The sequence below is a fragment of the Ochotona princeps genome, chromosome 2, assembly GCF_030435755.1.
Source record: "Ochotona princeps isolate mOchPri1 chromosome 2, mOchPri1.hap1, whole genome shotgun sequence".
In the NCBI taxonomy this organism is placed as follows: Eukaryota; Metazoa; Chordata; class Mammalia; order Lagomorpha; family Ochotonidae; genus Ochotona; species Ochotona princeps.
The window spans coordinates 31,070,534-31,088,892 of NC_080833.1; the positions used below are offsets into that span (position 1 = coordinate 31,070,534).

General features: G+C 53.2%; 1 protein-coding gene across 2 annotated transcripts in view; it reads right to left on the reverse strand.

Annotated features, from left to right (window-relative positions):
• The window catches only part of RIMS3 (regulating synaptic membrane exocytosis 3), a 34,660-nt gene extending 16,594 nt beyond the window's left edge, over positions 1–18,066 (reverse strand). Inside the window, exons 1-2 of one of the 2 annotated variants that reach the window (XM_058679544.1) lie at positions 17,780–18,066; positions 6,799–6,919 (exon numbers count right to left, since the gene is read on the reverse strand). The gene's annotated coding sequence lies outside the window, so the exon portion shown is untranslated. The remainder of the gene's footprint in view (positions 1–6,798; positions 6,920–17,779) is intronic. The other variant, XM_004591530.2, reaches the window with a different exon arrangement.
• Positions 18,067–18,359: the final 293 nt, after the last annotated feature.

Here is an 18,359-nt window from a genome sequence, read left to right on the forward strand (position 1 = left end):
CAAGCACAGTGCCCCAAAAATCAGACGAGTGAAAACTGGGCTGCTATCTTGGTGTCAGCCTGAGCCTTTCACGATAAGGAGTGAAAAGCCAAGGTGCAGAATGGAGAAGAGATACATCATTCAGGATTGCACAGCAGAGCTGAGCTCCCCAGCTCCTAGGTCCCCACATCACATGCCTGGTGTTCCCTCCACATCCGTCACCTGGAAAACAGCCCAAACCCACTCCATTGTTGTACTGCTCTGCATCCCAGGAGCTGTGCCCCTCCCAATAGCACCACTAGGGCAATTAACTTCCACTTCAACAAGTGGAATAAAGGCTATGGGGAGGAGATGATATGATTTTAAAAAGGGAGGGGGGTCTAAAAGGGAAGAGCAGAGCTTAGAGGCAGGTTAAGGAAGACATTTGTCCTCAGCAGCTTCCAGCAGACTCTGGAGATAGCTGTGGGGCCCTGAGCCAATTGTTTAGATGTTCTGATTCTTTCTTTTCTGTTTATTAAGAGGAAGTAATCTTCTAGGGGTCACCCAATCTGTATTTAGACTCTTTATTATTTTGTTTAAAAATGTATCGATTTGAAAGGGATGTATTACAGAAAGAGAGAGGGAGGGTTAAAGCGAGGGACAGAGAGAGGGACAGAGCTCTTCCATCCGCTGGTTCACTCCCCAAATGGCCACATGGCTAGGGCTGGGCTGGGCTGATATGCCATGAGCATGAAACTCCGTCCAGGTCTCCTATGAGAGTGACAGGAACCCACAGACTTAGGTCATCTTCTGCTGCTTTAGCATTCGTAGGAAGCTGGATCAGAAGTGGGGCAGCTGGGACTCAAACCTGGTGGCACTCACACAGGATGCTGGCATCGCAGTTGATGGCTAAACCTTGCTATACCATAGCACCGGCTCCCTTTAGACACTTTGGTGTCAGACTGCTGAGGCCCCCCAGAAAGGACTCAGGACTAATGTTAAGGAGCTGTAGACCCCTTTATGCCTTCTAAGTTCCTCTGATTGATTTGGTCCTTGCTTCTCCCCTGTGGCTCCACAATATGCACAGCATAGGCACAGGCGGTATTCCTGGCTCTGCCCCTGGTAATTTCCCTAAACACCACTTGGAACTCAATGTTTTGGGCCAGACTTGGGATCAGATGAGCCAGGGAGGGGCCTAGGGTGTGAGCACACACACTCTGGGGACAGACACCTGGGGTCAAACACCTTCTTTTGGGGAAGGCATTTGGCCTAGTCGTTAAGACACCAATCAGGCCTCCTGCACCCCATATCAGAATGCCAGAGTTTGATGTCCGGCTTCAGCTCCTAATTCCAGCTTACTGCTAAGGCAGAACAAGGGAGACAGCCATAATGGCCCAAGTGACTGGGTTCTTGCCACCTCAGTGGAAAATATGAATAAAGTTCCTGAGTTAAGTTGCTGGGTCATTGCAGGCTCATGGAATCGAATTCTGGATGAGAATGTGGATAGGAACTTTGTCTCTCTTGTCTCTCCCTGTCTCTCTCCTTCAGTAAGAAATAAAGAAAACCTAGATCTTCCCCTGACAAACCCCTGACAAACGGCTTTTGTAACAACCCACCTGAACCACCCCCTCATCCTAACAGTGGGGGAGAATACCACAGGTGCCAGGTTTAGGAGATTCAGCACTCCATAAGAGGACTGGCACATGCTATTACATTATTACTATGGGCAATTATATTATTACTACAAATCCTGGTGCCTTTGTAAATCATAAAGAATGCATATGCATTTTTCAATAAAAAGTGAGACATCTTTTAAAAGATCAAGGAGTATCCAGTTGTTAGCTCTTATTGGTCTGGAGTCAGTACCAGGGGCAGCCACACTAAGGGAGTGTCCAGAGGCTAAAGGAAGCCCTGGTGCTGCTGTGCCAAGTGTGGGGCCAGGGTCCTGCTGCCCTGGGTTGAGGAGAAGCGTGGAGTCAAAAAGCCTCTCAGCTCTAGGCCATCCCACTGGACGCTGGGTCTGACAGTTGAGACTCCAGCCCCAGGCTTACCTCCCGCATCCGCCACGCCAGTCCCGGCTGTGTCAGAGGCCAGGGCCTGCATCCAAAGCAGGGAGACAGGGAACCTCCAGGGGCTCTACTCCTTTGTTGCCCCACCCAGTGAGAGGTGGAAGTAATGAGGCTTGGTATAGATGATGGCAAGAGCAGTCTAGGCCATACAGATACATGCCCATAAGGAGAATCACCACAGGGCACACTGTGCAGAGCCACACAGATGCCACACAACATGTATCCATCATACATGTCCACAGACATACCCCCCTCTCCCAGACTCTCATTCACACAGGCACACAGAGAAGCATCCAGCCCACAGGTGTGCTCACACCTGCACACGCCCACATTCACCCCCATGATGCCTGGCCCAAGAAGCTCCAATTCTGGGCAGGGTCCCTGGGCCTCTGAGTGTGGGCTCCCTTGGCTGAGGAACAGGCTCCAGCTTGGAGCAGGCAACTGCGCCAGCTCCAATGTTCACACATGCTCTGACATGTACCAGCCCCCAACCTCACCCCGCAGGCCCCATCTCTGCCACCCTGGACAAAGGAGCTCATCGATGAGATCTGCGGTGAGGAGATGAGAAGGCTGGCAGGGAGCAGCTGCTGTCACCATGGCTACCAAGCTGACCCACTTCTCCTTCCCCCAGCCTGGCCCACCAAGCCCAAGCAAGGCAGGCACAGGCAGCTTCAGGGAGGTGGGCCCCCTTCCATCCCAGGGTGCAGGTTAGAGATGCCTTGGACACATCCCTGAGGGGTGCAGGTTGCTGAAGAAACAGCCTCTGTATCTTCCTCCAGCATTAGGCCTTAGGGAGCCATTGGGCCCTGGGTGCATCCCTAGGCATAATTCTCACAACATTTGGGGGTTGGGGTGGCCAGCTCCCGACCTGTAACACCAGGCTCCAAGGACTCAGGACCCTCCCCACCCCCAAGGATCAGGCAGACCTGTATCAGGGTTAGCCCTACCCCTGTTCAAAACAAGGCTCCAGAATGCAACAGTGACATGTAGCCTCTGACTATGGGGGTCATGGTCATGCTCCCTTCCCTAGATAGGATGCCTCAAGCTTCCCTCAGTCAGGGGGCTCCTGAGGACTTGGCCTTAGAGAGGACTTGGCCTTAGAGAAGAACAACACACCCTGGAGAGAAACTTAAAAAGCAGAGTGAACCAGGGCCCAACTGGCTAATCCTCTACCTGTAAGCACCAGCATCCCATATGGGTAGCGATTTGTGTCCTAGCTGCTTCTCTTTCCAGCCAGCTCCCTGACTGTGGCCTGAAAAAGCAGTGGAAGATGGCCCAAAGCCTTGGGACCCTGCATCTGTGTGGGTGACCCAGAAGAAGCTCCTGGATCCTGGCTTCAGATGAGCTCAGCTCCGGCCACTGTGGCCATTTGGGGAATGAACTAGTAGATGAAAGATCTTTCTCTCTGTCTTTCCTTCTCTCTGCAAATCTGCATTTCCAATAAAAGCAAATAAATCTAAAGGAATACAAAAAGGCAGAGTGAACCTCTCTTGTTGCCCAAAGCCCCTCCTCAGCTCCTGCCAAGAAGCCCCCTTGTGAGGCCCACAAGCCCATGGCGCCAAGGACTGTCTTCCTCTCCTGGCAGCCCCACTTGCCCTGGGCCTCTTACACTCTGTATTCCAGCCACATTGCTTCTTTTTTTTTTTTTTAAAAGATTTATTTATTTTTATTACAAAGTCAGATGTACAGAGAGGAGGAGAGACAGAGAGGAAGATCTTCCGTCCAATGATTCACTCCCCAAGTGACTGCAAAGGCCAGTACTGCGCCGATCCGAAGCCAGGAACCAGGAACCTCTTCCGGGTCTCCCACTCGGGTGCAGAGTCCCAAAGCTTTGGGCCATCCTCGACTGCTTTCCCAGGCCACAAGCAGGGAGCTGGATGGGAAATGGAGCTGCCGGGATCAGAACCGGCTCCCATATGGGATCCCGGGGCTTTCAAGGCGAGGACTTTAGCCGCTAGGCCATGCTGCCAGGCTCGGCTTCTTTCCTTTTCTAGAAGAGCCACTTTGCTGTCTGCCTGGCAGTTCCCCTCCAGCCCACAAACACTCCCATGTCCTGCAGGCCTCACACCTGTCTGCCTTTGAACCTTCACCTAGCTAATCCAATCTGGGCTGCTTCCCAGTTGGAAGATCACTTCCAAGGAGAGTTCTCCCAGGACAGTTAGTCTCCTTGCTATGCTGCCCCAACACTCCGCAGGAGCTGGAAAGCCTCTGCCTGTTAGGGGTTGAGGTTGCGACCCCTGCACCTGGGATGGGGGTCTTGTTTGGGATCAGAGCTGTGCAGCTGTGCTTAGCAGAGCTGAGCTAAGCACATGCTGAAGGACCACTGCGTTGGGGAGAGCGCCAGATGACAATGGATGATATGCCTGCAGCCCCAGATTGGCAGCTATCCCCAGCAGTGAGGGGAAGGTGGGGGCCAGATCTGCTGTTAAACACCTCGGCAGGAGCTGACTCTACCTGCACTTTGGTATCAGTCTCACAGGCTCTAGCAGGTTCGGAGAATAAAAAGTTTCTGTTGTTTTAAGCCCAGTCTGAAAATGAAGTCTTGGTGGTCCCTCACCTGTTCCATGCCTACCTGGGGCTCTGGGCTCCCTCAGCCCCCACAGCGACTGCCTCAGCCCCAACACTGTGTCCCCAGCCAGGCCTGCTGATGCTTGAGGGTCTGCAGACACCTCTGCCGAATGAATGAATGAATGAAGACAAATCTGAATCATGGTATTACCAATGCAAAGCTGGAGTGTAGCACCGTGAGTCACTGGTATTTTCTTCATGTGACATATTATGTTTTCTAAAGTTACTACTTGAGAAACTATGTTAATGGCATAATGAAAAAAATACATATTTTTCTTTTGAAACATATTTTAGTTTACACTGAAATAGCAGACATTTCCACCAGCATGTGTTTCATGAAGAGGAAAAAGTTGAACCCAAGTATCTATATAACTGTGTCACATAATACAATGTAATTAATGAAGTTAAATAATAAATAATTAAAAAAAAAAAAAAGAAGTGCAGTGAATAAAAACATTTGATGGATTGAGAAAAAAAAAAGAAGAGGAAAAAGTTCTACTATCTGCTTAATAACAGCTTTTTTTAATTGATGAATTGATTGCTTGTCATATCGCTCGAGGAATCAGAGTTATAGAGCTGCAGTTCTGGGGCTGCTAAACTTGGCACTTGGAAATACCACCAGCCCCGGACAAAAGCCACCCCTAAACAAAAGCAAGACCTCGCCTTCCAATGAACACACCACCCAATACTCTTCAAAATTAGATGCTCTCATGCCGACCTGAGGGTCTTCCGGAAACACGTATTCTGATTTTGGAGTTCATAGGTGGAGCCTGAGTACCTGCAGTTCTAAGCGGTTCCCAGGTGACGCCCATACTGTGGGTCTGTGAACTGCATAAGGCACTGAGAGGCAAAAAAAAAAAAATCCATTCTGCAGGGGGAGCCAACAATTCAGCACACATGTGAGCAGAGAAGACCTCCCAAGGGCATATACTGCAGAGCACCTCTAAGGGTGGTGTGGAGGGGGGTTGGCACTGTGGCACAGCAGATTAAGCTACCACCTGAGACACTAGCATCCCATATGAGTGCTGATTCACACCCCAGCTTCTCTGCTGCTGATCTAGCTCTCTGTTAATGTGCTTGGAAAGGCAGCAGAAGATAGACCAAGTATTTGGGCTCTGCCATCCATGTGGGAGATCCAGATAGACTTCCAGTTGGCCTCAGGGACTGAACTAATGGACAGACTCTCTCTCTTCCTCCACAACCCCATAATTCCACCTTTCAAACATGCAAATCTTAAAAAAAAAATGCAAGTGGGACTTGAAGAGGCAGAGGTATCTCTAAAGGAATAAAGGCAGGCTCCACTGGAACAACACAGACAGAAAACATGCCTGAGGCAGAACAGGCTGGTGCAGCTGGAACTGGAGGTAGGTACAGTTACAGCAGAGGGGCTGGTTAGCAGTCAGTGAAGGGCTCTGGATGTGGAGCCGAGAAGCTTGGCTTTAATCCTGCAGGAGTGAAATCAGACATGATTTAGAAGTGGTGCTTTCCGGAGCTCAATCTGACACTGAGTACCTCACCAGCAGAAAAGCCTGGCAGCCGGAAGAACAGTCATGAGGTCCAATGCAGCCCTGCAGGTAAGAGGGCTGCTCTGTTTCAAAGATGCAAGTGACTAGAGGAAAAGGGGGTGGTGGTCAGCAGTCATGGGTGGCGCTAGTGGTTGCCTAGAGTTACTGAAGGGATAAAGTAAAAAGGGAAAAGAAGAATCCAAGGTCAGTTATAGGATGACTAGAGACAGAGCAAAACCTAACATCGCAGCGAAAACACCTGGCTTAGCGGAAGACAAATCCCCACGCTAGTCCCCGGAGTCTGAGGTAACCATAGCATTCCCACACAGAGGTGCTGGGCAGGTCAGCAGAATCATTGGCACTCAGGTGGGCAGTGGAAGCAGGGCCTGGGTGCATTTCCCAAAGGGCAGTGGGATGTGGACAGGGTGGGCAATGCCCAAAGGAGAAGACAGGTGAGCAAAAGGTAAGCCACAATACCTACCATTAGAGGTAGGAGGAAATGGATGCACTCAAGGAGGAAGAAGCAGAGGTTAAAAGCTGGAAAAGATGTGGGCATTTAGCCTAGTGATTACAACACTGGTAAGACATCTGTGTAGCACACAGAGCGCCTGGCTCTGCAGCCTGCCTCCAGCTTCCCTCTAATGCACACCCCGGGAGGCAATGATGCTGGTCCAGATAAGTGGAACTTGGTTACTTACTCACAACGGAGACTCCAACTGAAGCCCAGCTCCAGACTTGGCACTAATCCAATCCTGAATGCAGTGAGCAATTGGGAAGTGAACCAGCAAACAAATGGCAGTGCTGTGTATTAGTTTGACTCTCTCTAAAAAAAAAAAAAAAAAGTATGCCAGAGAAGATGTCAAGATGTCATAAGTGAACAGATGGCCAACTTGGCAATTCTACAACACCTTGATGCTGAGGCCAAGGAGAGGTCTTCCAGTCCAGGATGTAGGAGGGAGTCAAGGGGAGCTCCTAACTCTCCCTCTCTAGGGGCAAGGGAAGCCCAGGTCTGAGAAGCAGCACAGCTTGAATGGCAAGCAGAGTTGGGAGTTGGGAGGAAGGGGGCTGGAACCTCTGTGGAAGGTCTGGGCTGCAACAAGTTCCCCAGAGTCTCATTCCAGCTCAGCCCTAGCACAGGAAAGGCAAACTCCTCCAACACACACACACACACACACACACACACACCCCTCTGCACATTTGAATGGCTATAAAACTCCCACAGCAGAGCTGAGACAACAGGCAAAGACGCTGTGGATCCAATCCAGAGTGCTACTGAGTACACAATTTATCCTTCCACTGAGACCCTTAGAGAGTGGGCAGGGACACAGCTAACAATTGTACCAGACCACTGTTATGCAGGACTGTCCCCGGCAAATCCAGCTAAACGGAATACTGGATCCCATTAAGACGCCCATCTGCTTCCTTGCTTCCCTTCTTGGATGAGGCAGGACAGGCCAGCTCTTCCAGAGAGGCAGGGCCTGGGCTGAGGGGGGTGGGCTGCAGGGCCTGAGCGTGGAAGTCCGGCAGGCGCGGCAGCACCACGGACAGCGGCTGTCTCGCTCCCTGCCGCCCAGCCTCCGCCCCAGTGGCGGCGGCCCTGATCAATATTTCATGGGGGAAAAGGCTCGGGTTACCAGCCCCGCGCCAGGCGGGGCGGAAAGTGCCGCCGCGCCCCTGACTCACCCTGGGGACCCTCTTCGGGAACCTAGCCCAGCCAGACCCCGCGCCTGCAAGTAAACTCGTCTCCCCATAGGCTCCTTCCAGCCTGACTCCTTTGGGGTACAAAGACGAGCATGCCTGGAGCACACACATTCCTTGGGTCCCTGAGACACACCACAGAGCCAGACATAGTGTGTACAAATGGCATACACAAATCAACAGACACACCCCACACCCAAGCAAGTCAGCTATCTAGACAGGCAGCCAAATACATGCAGCCACGTGAACATATACATACAGAGATGCAGACTCCTGAGGGCCACCCAAACACATCGCCCACACACACCCAGGAGGAACCCTTCATGTGCAAACTCATGAAAACTCTGTCCCTGACACTCCACACACCTCATGTGACAATACTTGTGCTGCACACACATGTACACCCAATATGCTTGCACGGAGACTTCAGATACTCACCATGGATACATAAGCACTCGCCTCTGGCTCTGCCCAGGCCCCATCCTCACTGTGGACATGGTCCCGGGAAGGGACAGATGGACTCTCTTCCTCCCATCTCTGTTCTGGCCCTCATCCCGGGACCTATGGCTAAATCCACTGTGTCCACAGGGGCTCCTGGGATTTGCGCCCAGGGTCCAGCATCAGGTATGAACAGGTGGAGAAAGGCAGAGCCTGGAGCATGAAGCTCCAGGGACAGCCTGGCCCTCGGCTGTAGCTCCCAGCCCGCATGCCCCAGCTCCCTGGGAGTACAAGTATCCAGGAAGCCCTGAGGCCTGGCTGTGCCTGGGGACCAGGAGGCTATGCAATCTGTAGCTCCAGCTACCCCAAGAGCTGTGGCCTGGCCATGCTGTACACCAAACAACAATTGGCCTCAGAGGTAAGAGGTCACCTTACCCTCATTCAGATACCCAGCTCTATTTAAGAGAGAGAGAGAGAGAGAGAGATAGAGAGAGAGAGAGAGAGATTGATTTTAAAATTTTTATTAGAAAGGCAGATTTTCAGAGACAGGGAGAAGGAAAGAGAGAAAGAGAGAGAGACCTTCCATTTGCTAGTTCACTCCCCAAGTGACCACAATGGCTGGAGCTGGCTTGTTCTGAAGCCAGGAGCCACTTTTGCTCTCCCACATGGGTGCAGGGTCCCAAGGCTTTGGGCCATCCTGTACTGCTTTCCTAGGCCACCAGCAGGGAGCTGGATGGGAAGTAGAGCAGCCAGGACATGAACCAGTATGTATTTGGGATCCTGATACATGCAAGGTGAGGATTTAGCCACTGAGCCATTACTCCAGGCCCAACACCCAGCTCTAGTAAGAGCATCCCTCTCCAGCAGGTTTGAGCACAATGGCGCAAATTCTCCTTCCCTTAAGACAGTCATGGCAACAGTTTCAAAAGAAACATGTGGGAGCAGAGGGGGAGCAGACTGGTGCAGCAGGGAGAGACTCCCAGACTCATCTGGCAGATGAAGGAATCTTCAAGGTGGTCTACACTGGACCAACAATCTACCTCTCTAACACCCCAAGACCACTGTCACTCATGCCTTAACCACAGGACTCTGCCTGCCACTCAACAGTTTCTGCCTCCTCTACTATTCTCCCTTATGACTCTTATTTATTTTCTTCAAATGTATACTTTTAACTTAAATTCATCTATTTTTAATAGAAGCAGTATTGCTACTGTAAGTCAACAGTCAATACCATTTAAAAAAAGAGAAAATAGTGGTAAAGTAAATACAATGAAAAATAAAACCAGTCTATTAAACCTAAACCATGTGGAACAGTCAGCCAAAGCTCTCTGCCTCATCAGAGTTATAAAGTGCGAAAAGAAAGTGCTAGAAAGTTGCTCAAGACACACTATCAAGCACAGTGACACCATCTCCCTGGGACAATCTCGGACTTGACAGAGCTGAAAAGGAAGCAGCTTTCTCACCGTGCAAGCCAGTGTCACTCATCAGTAGGTCTGTGAGTCACTGATAGTCACCCTTGGTCCTGCTGAGGGAGCAGTGTATGCTGCAGAGAGCTGTGGGCCCTCCTGCATCGTGCTGAAGAAAGGGCCCCATGGCCAGCTAGCACCCACTTGCCAAGGCCCATCCTGGTAGTAACCATCCTTGAGAAATTGCCCAGTTCTTAGGTGTTCTTGCCCAGTTCTTGGCAGCAGAGACCTCAGCCAATAAGAGATTCCTGGCAGAAACTGTCATCCCCATTTCTGAGTGAGAAAACAGACGCTTGAAGGTTAAGGGATGTCAGTACGTTACACTGCCATACAAGGTAGATCCACAAGTAGGAGACCCTTTACTTCCACTCACATGTCTTTTCTTTTCTTTTTCTAAGATTTATTTATTTTCATTACAAAGTCAGATAACAGAGAGGAGGAGAGACAGAGAGGAAGATCCTCCGTCCGATGATTCACTCCCCAAGTGACCACAACGGCCGGTGCTCGCCAATCCGAAGCCAGGAACCAGGAACCTCCTCCAGGTCTCCCACTCGGGTGCAGGGTCCCAAAGCTTTGGGCTGTCCTCGACTGCTTTTCCAGGTCACAAGCAGGGAGCTGCATGGGAAGCGGGGCTGCCGGGATTAGACCCGGCACCCATATGGGATCCCGGCACATTCAAGGCGAGGACTTTAGCCACTAGGCCATGGCGCTGGGCCCTCACATGTCTTTTCTATCAATTTTTTAAAAATTACTTTTTTTATTTATTTGAGAGGTAGAGTTACAGAGAGAGAGGTCTTCCACCTGCTAGCTCACTTGTGCCCTCAGAAGACTGTAATGGCCAGGGTTGAACCAGGTCAAAACCAGGATCCAGGATCTTTATCTGAGTTTCCCACATGAGTAGCAGCGGCCCAAGCACTTGGGCCATCTTCTGTTGCTTTCCCATGCACCTTAGCAGGAAGATGGGTTGGAAGTAGAGTACCTAGGGACTCAAACCAGCACTCATAAGAGATGCCGACCCTGCAGACAACAGCTTAATATACTATGCCATGGTGTCCATCCCAAGTCTTTTCTATTCTACCTGCATTACCATTAGCAGCCTTTACTCTGGGCTGGCCCAGAGCTGAGCAGTGGAGCCAGAGGGAGGGCAGAAACCTGGGATGTGCCCATGAGGCCACCACACTCCCTAGGGGTGAGTGAGTAAGTAGCTGAGGTTAAAATCGGTCAAGAGCTTTAATTCTGGAGTCACACTGCTGTGTGGCCTGAGCCACAGTTTCCTTGGGGAGTTCCCATCTTACAGGCTGTGGGAACAGGCATGAACACAAAGTTTGGCACAGAGTTAGTGATCAGGATGTACCAAGTCTGTACGGGTAAAGAATGACTGACAGGGAGGCTGGGGCAGGTGTGGCCTGTGTTCTCACTATTGAAAGAGAGAGAAGTCTTAGATGATGAAGAAGTTTGGTAAGAAAAACTGTTCTGTTAAGAAAATTCAGGGTTCTCTCTCTCTCTCTGCTCAGGCCTTTGAGCTACATGTGACAGGTTCTTGGGAGCCTGTCTTGAACACTGCTGCCCCAGGAAAAGACTCCCATGTGAGTCACGATTCCAGGTCCCTTTGCTGCAGGTGCTGTCTAGATGCAAGACCAAGGCTCAGGCCGGAATGGCTACACCAAACTGGTACCTGAGCAAATTCAGCAGATGCCTCAGAAGTATTTTCCCAGCTAACAAAGACCCCCTCTCAATGAGATGTGCACTTGTGGCCACATTTGTATGACTGACTGGGACGCATTCCAGCAAGTTGCAGTCAATTGGACTGCTGTGGGCACCTGACCCACTCACAGCCAATCACATTGTCTCCTGAGAGTTGGCGACCAAATCAGTCATGCCTGAGTTCTAGCTTTGAATTTGACTAAAACCAAGGGACACAATACAGGAGCCATAGATGGCTTTGTGCTGGAGAGGCAGAGCAGTCTAGTCCCCACTGACAGAAAGGTAAGAGTGGCCAGCAGGGCTGTACAGAGGGTGGCTGCTTCAAGTTCTTGCCTTCCAGGTCAGAGTCTCCTCAGTCGCCAAGAATCTCTGTCCTCATTAAAATCAAACCAAGGCAAATCATGAATACCATCTTTATTATTGAAGCTGCTTTGAGTGGATTTCTGCACACAGGCAAAGAACCAAGGAGAGAAGCTGGGAGCCAGAAGCATCAAGATAAACGATCCCCAAAACAATGATCACTGTACTTGCCCTGGAGGAGCCCAGCTGACTGGATGACAGATGCAGACCCAAAGGGACATGGCCAAGAGAGGGTGGGCTAACTCCATCCAGAAAGGATGAGGCACTGTGTGGTCTTCATGGTGAAGCTAGCCATGGTGTCCACCCTGTGGAGTACAGGGCATTCTCTAGGGAGACAAAGCAGGGGTGGGAGGCTCTGCACCAACACGGGGAGGAACAGCAAGTGCCCAGGCACAGAGGCACCAAGCAGCCCAGTGTTTGGCGGAACTGCTGAAGTTCAAAGAGTGGCGGGGAAGCAGGGGCGATGAGACTGGGCACATCATAAAGGGCTTTGAATATCATGATAAGAAGCTGGGGCTTTTTCCTGGCAGCAATGGGGAGCTATTGAAGTATTTTAAGTAGCAGGAGGCGACAGGGTCAGTTCTGTTTTAGAGAGATGGCTTTGGGCTGTGTGGAGAAAGGACTGGAAGAGGCAGGCCTGGAGGCCAAGAGCCCACATAAGACACTGCACTGCCTCAATGGTCCATTTCTGCCTTTCATTTACTGGACAGCTCACTGAGGATCTCTTCTGTGCCCAGGTCAGGCAAAACAGCCTTCCCACCCCCCACAGAGAGCACAGTCCAGAAAAGAAGCAATTCAAGAATGAGGTCCCATGGAGAGAACCAGGTTCGTTGTTGGTTTTTTTAGGCCTCCCTGCGGAAGCAACACACAAGCTGGTACTGAGTCGGTATCTGTCTGAAGGATAAGTGGGAGTTGGCAGGGCCAAGGAGGGGGTGTGCATTCCAGGATTGGGGACAACATGTGTGGAGTCCAGCAGCTGAGCCAGAGAGAGAAGGGTCCAAGATGTTACAAAAAAAGGTAGGCAAGGACCAGATGACACGGAGCCTTGGAGGCTACGTCAGTGAGTCTGGAGTTTATTCTGAGAAGTCTTGGATGTTTTAAGCAGGGATGTGACACAATCAAATATTTAGCTTCAGAAGATCATTTTGGTGACAGCGCACAAATGCAATACAGTAGGGCAAGAGAGAAAAAGACAGGTAGGAGGCTGCAGTGACAGGCCAGGTGAGAGCCCAGGCAGGGTCTGGCATCGGGGCGGCAGGCAGGAGGAGAGTCCCCAGACTCAAAAAGATGTTCACAGGGTTGGCTGGGGATTAGCTGCGGGGTGTGGGAGTGAGGGAGAGGGAGCTGTCCAGGAGGACTTGAAGCTTTCCAGCCTAGGTGAGTGGGTGGATGATGGTGCCAGAGATGAGCTCGGGACCTGGAGGCACAGCACAGGTGGGTGAGGGGATCTGGGAACCTGGGCTTGGACCCAAGACCGACTGCCTATGAAATGCCTGAGTGTGGTCAAGGGCGCAGTTAAGAACCTGCAGGTCTTGAACCCAGAAGAGATCACTGAAGTCCAGTAAGTGAGATTATCTGGGGGTGGGGAATAAAAAGGAGCAATACAGGGCAAAAGGATGGGGATGAGGTAGGGATGGTTCAGACAGCCCACAAGGAACCCTGTGAGCCCTGCAGGATGAGTGCCCAGGAGTTCTGAGCTTGGACAATCCAAAGGTTAATCCCACTCAGCCTCAGGAGGCACCTGGTTTCAGATCCTCTTCTCGTGGCCATGCCTCACACACCCACAGGGCAGACACCACCAGAGCACCAGACTTCTCTCTTCCTCCCTGCACCTTCTCCCCATAATCCTGGGGGGGGTGTGAACTCACCTGGTTCCCCAGGGCTCCCTCCCAGGGGAAGCCCTGGTCCAGACCTGCCCTCCGCAGCTGCCCAGTGGGCTTTGAAGCCCAGCCTCTTGACCACTGTGTGACTGGCCACACAACTTCCATTTGCCCAGCTCTATAGCAGAGAAAATGACCAGTCCTACCTCTTGGGGCTGTTTGAAGATGAGCATGCAAAGTGCTTAAAGCAGCATACAGTACGCACTAAATAAAAGCTGCTATTATTAACATCCACCCACCTTGGGACAGTTAGTCATGCCCTCCATCTTCTGCAACCTCCCCACTTGGGAACTATTTGCAGGTCCGTGTCCCTCTGTGCCTTCGCCTTCCCCTCTGACTTGTGGGTTACATAACCCACAGGCCCAGGGCAAAAGTAAAATGCAGGACCCCATGTTCCAAAGTGGAAATTTCAAGATACAGACAGCAGAACATTGCACCAAGACTGAAGGCTCTCTAAGCACACAACCCCATGTGACCATAGGTCCTAACCCATGCAGGATCAGGCCACCCTCACACAGGTGCTGGAGCTTTGGCTCCCAACAGGAACTTCATCTTGCCCAAAGCGCAAGAATATCGAAACTGGTTACAGGGGAGGCCCGCTCAAGTTCAGTAGCATGGTGCCTCGCCTTGCTCAGCCACCACATGTGCTATGGAACTAGGCTGTGAACACAAGCCAGCCAGGGGCCGAGGCCCTGTCTCTGGCCCATTGGTTCTCCTGGGAGCCCAAGGAACCTGCTCTCCAGTGCTGTGCTCCAATCAGCGCGGCTGAGCTGTCAGTCAGCACCAGAAGAGGGAGCTGGAGGAACTGGGACTGGATGCTTCCCTCTGGAGTGAGCCACATAAACAGCCCTCCCCTGAGGGCCAGTGCTGCTGCTGGGCAGGGCAGGGGGTGGGAGAGGCCACAGACCCTGAACCACATGCTGGAAACCTGGCCTACCTCTTCCGCTTAAAACTCTTCAGGGTGTGGCCATTGGCTTTGGGACACATTCTCACTTGAGCACCCATCTAGACTAGGTAGATCTAGCACAGCTATCCTTTCCTACCACACACACACACACACACACACACCACTTTTTTCCTTCCTCAACTGCATTGCACCCCTCATCGCCTCCAGGAACCCTTCCCAGACTCTAGCGGGTAGGAAAGCACCTGCAGAGACGGGATCTGGAGCCTCCCTGAATCCTGTCTGTCAGCACTTATCATAGGTGTCATTCATTATCTGCTCTAGGTCGTGCCCTCACTAGAGTGTCAGCTCCCTCGGGCATAGGAGACCTACTGACTGAGCCCTCCAGCAAGGGAGACAAAGCGAGGGGGAGGGCCAGGCACTCTTTGCACTGCTCCTCTCCACTCCCGCCCAGCTCACTTCTTGCCAGATATGAGGAACCCAAATTCACAAAGAGAAGAGAGCCACTCTCCACCTATCAGCCCTGGGCAAGGGCTATGTTTCCACTTCCTCCAAGGAGTTCCCTGACTTGCCCCGTCTCCCCAGGGTGGGGTCCTACCCTGTCAATTACTTTTGAGTTTCAGAGCACAGTGGGGGCTCTTTGAGTTGAGGCCATTCATCGGAAGTGGTGACAGGTAAGAAAGACTAGAAAGACACAGGATTTGAACCCTGGTCTACCTGATGCCCAAGTGCCCTGTCTCTTCTCTGCCCTAGACTAGCCAGTCCCTGGGATTCAGCACTCCCAGGCAGCTCACATGCAGCCAAAGTACCCCTGTCTCTAAGCTCTTCTTGCTCCATCGATGCCCCAGGTCAGCATAGCCCTTGTTGGGTCAACAGTACTCCAACTGTTGCTGAGAGGCCAATAGTTCCTATTTTGGATCAAGAAAATACCAGTGCAAGAGAACACCCCAAGTCAGCCAGACACCTATAGGGGCACACCCCCTTTGTGAGCAAAATGCCAGTCGAGGGAATGAACCCTGCATCCTTCCCCTACCACCCAGCGACCAACGCAGCACAATGCTAGCAAGTTAGATGCCACCACGGTCAGCAAAAAGCCAAGTGAGAAACACTTCCCTACACCAACTGCTGCATGCATGGGCTCGTGGCAAGAGCTAGGGCTGCCCAGACAATCAACCCCAGTGCTCCAATGGGGGCACTCCTGGCTGGGAGGAGGCACTGGGGCTGCAGTGGCCTAGGGAGTGGGGCAGACTCAGGTGAGAGTTCTGGCATGATGCTAATGAAATCAACCACCAGCCTGCCCCCTCCCCAGGGACCCTCCAGGCTCCAGCTGATGCAATGCCCAGGGCCAGCCGGGGGAATTGTTTGCTTTCCCTTCTTAAAGGGCCAGTTGCACAAGTTAGCCAGACCCCTGAGAGACCCCCAAAGAGCTCAGCACCTGAGCAGGCAGAGGGGCAGCCCAGACAGTGGCAGCTTCGGGCCTGGACTCCACTGAATACCCGGAGACCAGAAGCATCGTAGTGAGCAAGGAAAGAGGCAGAGAGAATAATTAAGACAGTGACATAGACCACATGCCCAGAGGGAAGGGACCGTGTTCTCTTCTGGGTCCTCAGGATCTGCCAGCTTGGCTCCCGAGTTCAGCAGTCACCAAGTTGCCTCAGTGCTAGGCCACAGACAGCCTCAGTAGCTCAAATTCACCATTTCACTGACTGCTACCGGCAGACAGAGCAGGTGGATCTGTTTTACTAAAAGATTCAGAGAGGGGAGGTGACTTCCTGAATATCACACAGCCAGAAAGTGGTGGAGCCTGCATTTGAAGCCAAGCATAGCCAACACTGCACTTTGCAACCTGAAAAAAGTCAAGGAGATGAAGAACCTCGCCCAGGCAGCCCAGCGCAGAGGGCAGGGCAGGGTTCTCTGGGCCCTCAACAAACTCGGAAGAGTTAAGTGCAGGTTGTACCAGCCCCCTCCCCAGCAGGTCCCAGCCCCTCCCCACCCCCAACACAAGAATGCCCCATTAGGCTGCCCACATACCCCGAGGGACAGTTGGCAGCTGCCTGATTACAGACTAATTGGTAGCTGGCAGCAACTCTGAGGATCGCCTGTTAACTCCATGCTGGCCACACCCAACACAGGGAGACCCTCTTCTCATCACTTAAGACCCCAAAACGAAGGCTCACCCAGGCTTTAGGAAGTCATCCCAGTAAAGCATGGGACTCAAGGGGCTGTAGCCTTCCTCCTCAGGCCTTGCCAGGATCCCACACACGGACATTTAACAGGGCCTCAGGCGGCTCTGAAGGGCCACCTTCAGACAGTTCTCAAGGGGCCACACCAGCCAGTGCCTCTTGCTTTCTGGTCTTGGGTATGGCATTGTCCACCTCATTCATGGCCATATGAACTAGGGGCCCTTCCTTCCCAGGCCCAGGACACAGCAGGGAAAATCCAGTGTTCGGCTGGTGACTTGTACGATGTAGCCCAGCGGGCTGCCCAAGGTGTGAGACTCCCCAGGAGGATAGCTCCCCTGACCCTGCTGAGGCCTGCACCCTACAGCCTTCTGTGGTCTAGGCAACCAGGAGGCCAGCCAGGGGAGCTGTGCTCCTGGAGAAGAGGGGATGTCTCCCATGGGGGGGTCCTGCTAAGCGTCCCGAGACCCCTGGCTCCCCCACTGCGCTGTTGACCAACTGTTCCCACCCTGCTGGGGCTGGTATGATACCACACCTCTTCTCTCCTGGGCTAGGGCGGTCTGCTGGGCACCCCAGCCACGTCAGGTTTGGAGCGAGAAGTGGCTGCTTCCCAGCCAGGCACCCAGGCACACGCAGGACAGAGCAAGGCAGGCTGCCTTCCAGCTGCCTTTCCAGGAGGGATTTTAAGCACTTTCCAAAAAGGCCATGCGAGGCAATGCTGGTGGAGCCAGGGCCCCAGGTGTTCGGAGCATCAGCAAAGAACTCAAGACCTGGCAGGCCTCCTACCCCATTTTCCAGGCCTCCCCCAAGCACCCCCCCATGTCCCCTCTCTTATCTCAGCCCCCGCCCCTGATCCATCATCACACACTCGGTGCCCGGCCCCGGCCCCTGCCCCCACCCTCTGCCCAGACCCCTGCACACTCGCATCCCTGCGCGGCGCTTCACGGCACAAGTTCCCCTCCCCCCTGCGTGGCCCACCCCCACCTCCCCAGACCTCTGCAGCCCCCTCCCCACGTCCACTCCCAGGCGCACAAGGCCTACTGACTTACCCGGAGGTGGGGCCGGGGTCCAACCAGGAAGAGGGGTTCGCAGAGGCCCCGAGAGGCTCCGCAAGGCGGGGCAGGTGCTGCCCCGGGACCCCGCCCCGCGGACCCGGCGGTAGGCGCGGCCCGGCCCCAGGCGGGCGCGGAGTCCAAAGAGGGTAGGGACGCGGGGCGGGGAGGGGCGGCGAGAGAGGCTCAAGGGGGCATCGCCCGCCACCGAGCCGGGCAGCTCCGCTCCGCCCGCCTGCGATGCCGGCTCCGCAGCCGCCACCGGTCTCAGTCGCCGCCGGGTGCAAAGCCCAAGCCCCGGGCTGGCGGGAGGCGAGGAGGGAGGCGGGGCCTGGCGGGGCGGGGCCTCCGGCGGGGCGGGGCGGGGCCAAGGTGGTCCAGCCGGCCGGGGGGCGGGGCTTGGGAAAGCCGCAGGAGTTGGTTTTTGCGTGCTTGTTTGGGGGCGACTTAGAGCACCTCGGAGAACCGGAGGCGGGGACACCTGAATCCACCGCTTGTCCCCCTTACTCCTGCTTGCCTCCATCCCATCCCTATCTGTTCTTTCTCATTTCTTCCTTCCTTTGGGGCCATCCCCAGG